This window comes from Rattus rattus, chromosome X (assembly GCF_011064425.1).
Source record: "Rattus rattus isolate New Zealand chromosome X, Rrattus_CSIRO_v1, whole genome shotgun sequence".
Classification (NCBI taxonomy): Eukaryota; Metazoa; Chordata; class Mammalia; order Rodentia; family Muridae; genus Rattus; species Rattus rattus.
In genome coordinates this window covers 72,081,547-72,088,613 of record NC_046172.1, presented here as the reverse complement: position 1 = coordinate 72,088,613, position 7,067 = coordinate 72,081,547, and the positions used below count along the sequence as shown (strand labels likewise).

The 7,067-nt window shown below is 42.2% G+C and overlaps 1 pseudogene; it reads right to left on the bottom strand.

Annotated features, from left to right (window-relative positions):
* Nucleotides 1–2,176: 2,176 nt before the first annotated feature.
* Nucleotides 2,177–2,833, bottom strand: LOC116887987 (annotated as a pseudogene).
* Between the last annotated feature and the right edge of the window lie 4,234 nt (nt 2,834–7,067).

The following is a 7,067-nucleotide window of genomic DNA, read 5'->3' as shown; positions in this document are numbered from 1 at the left end:
CAAGGACACATGCTCTACCATGTTCATAGCAGGCTTATTTATAAAAGTCAGAGGCTAGAAAGAACCCAGATATCCTTCAACAGAGGCATGGACACAGAAAATATGGGACATTTACACAATGGAATTCTACTCATCTGTTAAAAACAATGATGCTTTAGACAAATGGAAGGAACTAGAAAATATCATGCTGAGTGAGCTATCACAAGAAAAGACACATGATATGCACACATTGATAAGTGGATATTAGCCCCAAAGCCTGGAATAACCAAGATATAATTCACAGATCATATGAAGTTCAAGAAGAAGGAAGAGCAATGTGTGTGCACTTTCGACCTTTTTAGAAGGGGGAACACAATATTCACAGAATGAAATAGGAAGACAAAATATGGAGCAGAGTTTGAAGGAAAGACCATCCAAAGTCTGCCTCACCTGGGTATCCATCCCTGTCACCAAACCCAGACACTATTGCTGATACAAGAAGCACATGCTGACAGGGGCCTGATATAGCTGTTTCCTGAGAGGCTCTGCCAGAGCCTGCCAAATACAGAGGTGGAAACTCACAGCCAACCATTGAACTGAAAAAGGGGTTACCAGTTGAGGAGTTAGAAAAACCTGAAGGAGCTGAAGGGATTTACATCCACATAAGAAGAACAACAATATCAACCAACAAGACATCCCAGGGCTACCAGGGACTAAACCACCAAACTAAGAGTATACACAGAGTGACCCATAGCTCTAATCACATATGTATCAAAGGAGGCCTTGTCAGGCAGCAATGAAAAGAGAGGAACTTGGTCCTGTGAAGGTTCGATGTCCCAGTGTAGGGGAATGCCAGGCACAGAAGACAGGAGGGAGTGTGTGGGTTGTGGCGGAGCACCCTCATAGAAACAGGGGGAGGGTGATGGGATAGGTTATTTCCAGAGGGGAAACAGGAGAAAGGAAATAATATTTGAATTATAAAAAAGAAAATATTCAGAAAAAGAAAGGAAAACCACAAAAAAGAAAGGAAGCATAATAGTGAAGGTCAGCCAAGTCTGACACCTCTAGGAAAACATCTGGAACTGGACCAGACAGTGCTGAGGTTGAGTGAGACACTGCAGAGGCCTTAACAAAGCCATTAAAATGACAGGGTTAGAAAATGGCCTTCTTTCTTCCAATCCCCTGACCTTCATCCAACCATGATAACCATTTCTGGCACCACCTCCTTTGGACACATTGTTTGGAAAGCCATACCCTGTAAAACCATTTGCTTGTTCTAAGAAATGGGCCCATGTCCTAGGCAAATGATCTGATACCCTGTTTGCCTTTTTTGTTTGCCATGAGAAAAAAAATGTATCTCTGTAATCTTTCAGGTGATGATGGTGAAGGGTTGAGTCAGGGATCTGCTGAGTGGCCATGGTTCACCCTCCAGCTGCTGTTATTTGGGGTAAGGCAGCATAGAGCCACTTAAGTGTGATGATCTCTGACATTTCATTGAAGCAGAAAATGAGGGTGTTTGCTGAGAGGGCAAAGGGGATGCAGAGACAAGCTGGAGTGTGTGCTGTAGGCCAAAACAGAGTGGGAATTTTACCAACCTGAGATCTTCTTGGGTTGCCTCACCTCCACCCTAGTCCCACCATGCTTCTCATCCCACCACAATTCCTATTTCTCTGTTTTATGTCATAACCTTCTCTGTAATTGGATGCTAACACCAGGCAGAAGCTTCTCATAGTTCCTGTCACATGGTCCTGATGTGTTGCAACCCAAACAATTTGATTCCAAACTCAGAATTGTAATCAAAATCAAAATGGTTTCCTGCACAGACAGCACAATCCCGTTGTTGGTTTTTTTTTTTTTTTTTTTTGTTCCCATTCCCATGAAATGGCAAGCAACAGCAGAAGGTAGTAGTTTTATTAAGAAATCTCTGAGCCTATCACTATACTTTGGTTTCAAAAGCAGCTGTGGGTCTGGCTCCCTGTGCACAAATGGCTTCTCACATATGCTTGACCACACAGGTCAACCTAGGCCATTTGTGTCCTGCAGCCAGTTCCTTGTCTTAGGGCTGCCTCTCTAAAAGTCAGTCTCCCCAAGGCTAGACCTGAATCAAACCACTCACTACTATAGCAGGGCATCCAAGGACAGTCTGAAAATACAAAACCCTAGGGCCAGAAAGCCAGTTGAATGAGGTTTTATTGTTTCAAACTGTTCTTGCACTATCCCAAGAAGTTCCTCTTCTTGCCCTGACATTGTTGCCCTGACATTGGTGGTGGTAGGCCTCCTGCTCCTTGTAGTACTTTGCCCACACATAAGTGCAGCCTTCTGTTCATAGGGAATTTTGTCTACATTGACAGACATGGACCACATCTTGCCTACACATTGGCCCACATCCAGTACTACCCAGTTTGGGTTCTCTTGCCTCAGCTGGGCAAAGTCGTCCCGGAGAAGAGCAAAAATGAGGATGGGGCTTCTGAGGTGCATTTACATCTCTCCTTTCTCTTTCTTTTCTTTCCTGTGTAATTTGTCATCTCTTCCCAGTACTGGGCTTTGTCGAGCTTGGCTAGGGCTTCATACTTTGCCTTTTCCTGCTTTGAGATGGATCTCCAATTTTCTGAACACTTTCTAGAGAATTCTGCAAAGCCATGGTAGGTGTTTGGCGACTGTTCCATCATTTGCTTCCTGAAATTCAGTATAAAATGGATGTAAGAAGAGAAATTCACGGGTTGGGGATTTAGCTCAGTGGTAGAGCGCTTGCCTAGCAAGCGCAAGGCCCTGAGTTCAGTCCCCAGCTCTGGAAAAAAAAAAAGACAAAAGAAGAGACATTCACATTGGGCCTTAGCTGAACTTCTTTTCCCATGTTTATAAAACCATGAGTCCCTTTGCTAGATCCTGCTGATTTTGATAACAGAGATTTCTGTCTCTTTACCCTAGGAGCAATCCAGAAAGTGCCCTACTTATGGTGAAATTTGGTCTCTGTGGGTGCCTCAGCCAGGGCCCAGCCTTTACAGTGCTGTGGGCATTGTTGGGACAAGGAAGGCAAATTGTGATGTCATCTCTGAGCTGACCAATGACAGCAAAGTTCAGTCATTTACAGGTAGGCCCTCTTAGTGGTTGGTTTCTCCAGGGACTTTCCCTTTTGCCTCTAAGGACAATAAAGGCTTATCTGAACCTTATTAGAGTTACTATTGGCCCTGGGAATCATTTCCTTTGGCTTCCTAGAGGGTATGGACTTTGCTCCACCTGTGGGGTTTTTCTATCTCTGTCTCTGGGTGGCTCATAACATGGGTTGCTTCTCTACATGTTATTGTTAGGATGCTCCTTCCTCATTCCCACACACACTACAAATAAAGAAAGCCAGGAGTTGGTGATGTCTCAGGAGCTGTCAAAGTAATATGCGAAGGCTTTCTGTTTGCCTTGATCCTTGGTAATGCCTGCTGCACAAAGGGTTTAGTAGTAATTCTAAAAATAATCAGCTATGAAACTGGGACTTGGTTCCTGTCAGGTCAGAGTTGTCTAATTTAAAACCCAGGCACTTTGTCTTAGAGTGTGAATTCTTTGTTTCTGTAAAGAAATTGTAAGGGAAAGAGGGAAGAGAAACTGAGAGTTTTTAAATTATATTGGAGTTCTTGAAAATGTGAACTCTTGGCTCTTCCAGCAGCCCCTCCCCATCCTCAGGACTTCCCATTTCTTAGAGTTAATTTACAAAGTAGCTAAACAGTTAAGGAAATTGGCTACTTTGGGGTAAAAGTTGATACCCCACTAATTGTGAATCAGAGGAGAGAAAAGGCCAACAGCCTTATCTGTTGTATAAGTGGCTTTACTTAAAAGCCAACGGGGGACTGTAGTGCCACTTGCATTGGGCATGAACACGTGCACTCATTGACAAAAGAAGGATTGAATTAAAAGTTGAGTAGCAAAAAATAAGCAGAAGTCATGATCTTTGTAGTCAACCTACTTAATTTTAGTGACTGTCCTGAAAACTTTTAAGGGATGTCTAGAGGTGACATGTTTGGTCTTAGCCTGTATAAGCTGTTTTCAGGGTTCAGTGAAGTGTCAAAATATTATACAAACATACATTTTATACATACACACACATATCATTATGGTGTGTGTGTGTCCAGTGCAGCAAACCCTACAATTAAAACCATTCTCAGAACTCCAAGACTGGCATTAAATTTTGGCTTAGTGTATAGAAATACTTCTCAGTCATACCTTGCCTCCCTGTGAGCTTATGATTTTCCAGGAAAATGTTTGCCCCAGCAAGGGACGTATAGGGTATCATGCAAGGCAAAATAAATAATTATAAAAAAATAATTATAAAAAAAAGCTGTTGTTATGTAGGCCACAATACAGACTTAGAGGCATGATGGGAAATGTTTTGGCCAGGTGAGCTGGCTTGGGTTACCTGCTTCTGAGATCAGTACTGTGTACTGTTGATGATCCACTGTTTGCCCTTCCTTGGCTACTCTACTTGGACAATAGCCAAGATTCATTTCATGTCACTTACAAGGAGACTCAAGAGACTTGCAAGGAGAAGGTGAGCTGTGAGGCATGTCTCCTGGCTTCATCCTTTCAGGATCACGATGAGTAGGCACTTCTTTGGACACTTCTCTTCCCATGGAAAGGTGTCATTTCTAAGCAGCTCTTCTCCCAGGGCCACAAACTACTCCCTTCCATATCATCTGTCTATGCTGGTGACAGTTCTGTTTTCTCTGCCTCAAGTCCTCTGTCACTTCCCTACATCCCAGAACCTTCCTGAACTCTCCCCTCATGTTAGTAGATAGTCTGTTTATTAAACACTCATCAAATTATTCTTCTGGGACCTTGACCAAAGTACCATGCCCATAATCTTTCACCGTATAGATATTAACCCCAAGCAGAAGGGTAATGACATTCTATAGATCTAGATTTCCATAGTCTCTAGAGGCCCAGAAGCACATTCAAGGGCAGTTCCTGCCAAAAGTAAGGATCCAGACACTTGCACTCACTGTCCTGAATTATAAAATGTACTCTAGGTAGGGGCATTCATCTACTAGCCAGATAGTAAAGGCCTCAGGGTTCATGAACGGCAGGACTTCTTGTTGCATATACTCAGCTCTGCCATTCTGGTTCAAAAGTAATCACATACAATCAATAAACAAATGACTGTGGCTTTGCCAATAAAGTTTTATATATGTATATATATATGCATATATATATATATATGCATATTATAGGCTTTGGGTTTTAAATAAATTGACCCTCAGTCTTGTTATAAGTTCAGTTTTTTAAAACTCTTTATTGCAGTCTATAATAAAAATACACTTAATTTTATAGATAATTACCACACGTTTACATAAAAAAATCTGTATCAGCCTCAGTTTCTGACAATAATGAATCCATATAATCTTCATTGCTACCCTATATGGGTGCTGTTTCCTTTACCAGTATAAAAAAGAGATCATGGCACCAAGTTTTACTAAACTGTACTTAGTATGTGCTTGTCATGCTATTATTTTCTGTCATGTTTTCTTTTCATGGTTAGAAGAAAAACCACAGACTGATCTCAAGGCTCACTAATGCTCCCAAGAGATTTGAAGAACTCCATCTAGGCAAGTACATGTGGGGACTGTGAGGGATGCTTTCCTTGGAAGTATGCAAGGAGATTATGGCTTCCAGAGCTAGACAGATGGGAGCCCTCGAGCAAGCTTTGCTTGTCAGATGGTGAAGTCCAGTCAAGTCTTCTGCTCAAAACCATGCTTTTAAAAAGAATTGATGAAACTGTGATGATGCCTCCTTTGCCAAAGCATTTTCTATGCAAGCATGAGAACCAGAGCTTGGCTCCCAGAATTCACATTAAAAAGTGAAACAAATGGCTGGAGAAATGGCTCAGCAGTTAAGGGCACTGACTGCTTTTCCAAAGATCCTGAGTTCAATTCCCAGCAAGCACATGGTAGCTCACAGCCATCTGTATTAAGAATCTGACGTCCAAATCTGGTGTATCCAAAGACAGTGACAGTGTACTCATATACATAAAATAAACAAATAAATACATATTTTTAAGTGAAAACAAGGAAATGACACTGGAGAGGCAGAGCAACGAGGCTCCCTGATGGCTACTGGTCACCTGACTTATCTGAATCGGTGACTCCAAGGCCAAAGAGAAAGTCTCTGTGTCTAAACGATAAGGCAGATGGGGGCAGAAGAAACCCCCATGGATGTTGACCTCTGCTCTCCAATCACATTCATCCTCTCGAAAACACAGGCCTAAGAAGATAAAAGGCATTGTGAGAAGCCAGCTAGAGAAACCAGCTTTTACAGACTGGAATGGAAGGAAAGGCAGTTGGCACACACTTTCTACCATAGCTTAGTCTAAATGTGGGTTCAGGAAGAGGACAATTGATTGTCTAAACAGCAGAAGAAGCTGGCAGGCATTGTGTAAACCAAGCAGTTCAATAGGTTAGGAGAAGTAATAGGTCACACTGACAATACATAGGCTCCTACTATGTTTTCATAAGAAGAGCAATACCCATCAGTGCTGAACTCCCTTCATTCTCACATTGTTCATATAGTCCTAAGAAAGCATTAAACCCAGCCATGTGCTGTGTCTCGACACATAATTGATGCTTTTTGATCCTCACATCTTTGGAAAACAGGGAAACTAATACACCGTGGATGAGACTGATATGGTTACTGAATGAGAGGATATATACTGGGTTAGATGCTGGAATCAGAAAAGGAGGTAGGTGGAGGCAGCAGGGAACATCTAGATTAAGCCTTCTGCTCCACGGTCAGTACTGTAGCAAGGGTGCTTTCTTATGTTTTAATGCATGTTCTTTAATTATGACACCAACTTCAAGAACCTAGGAAAGGAGCATCTAACACCATAAGTAGACAGGTAATGGAAAATGATCAAGTACAAGAATGGAAGCATGATGATCAGAGTCAGGCAAGCCTGTTCACCTCTGGATAAACATCTAGAACTAGACAAGAAAGGGCTGGGGGTGAGGGAGACACTGCAATGGCCTTATCAATCCCATTCAAACACAATGTTAGATAATAGCTTTCTTTCATCCGGTCCCTTGACCTTTGTCCAACAGTGATGACTATCC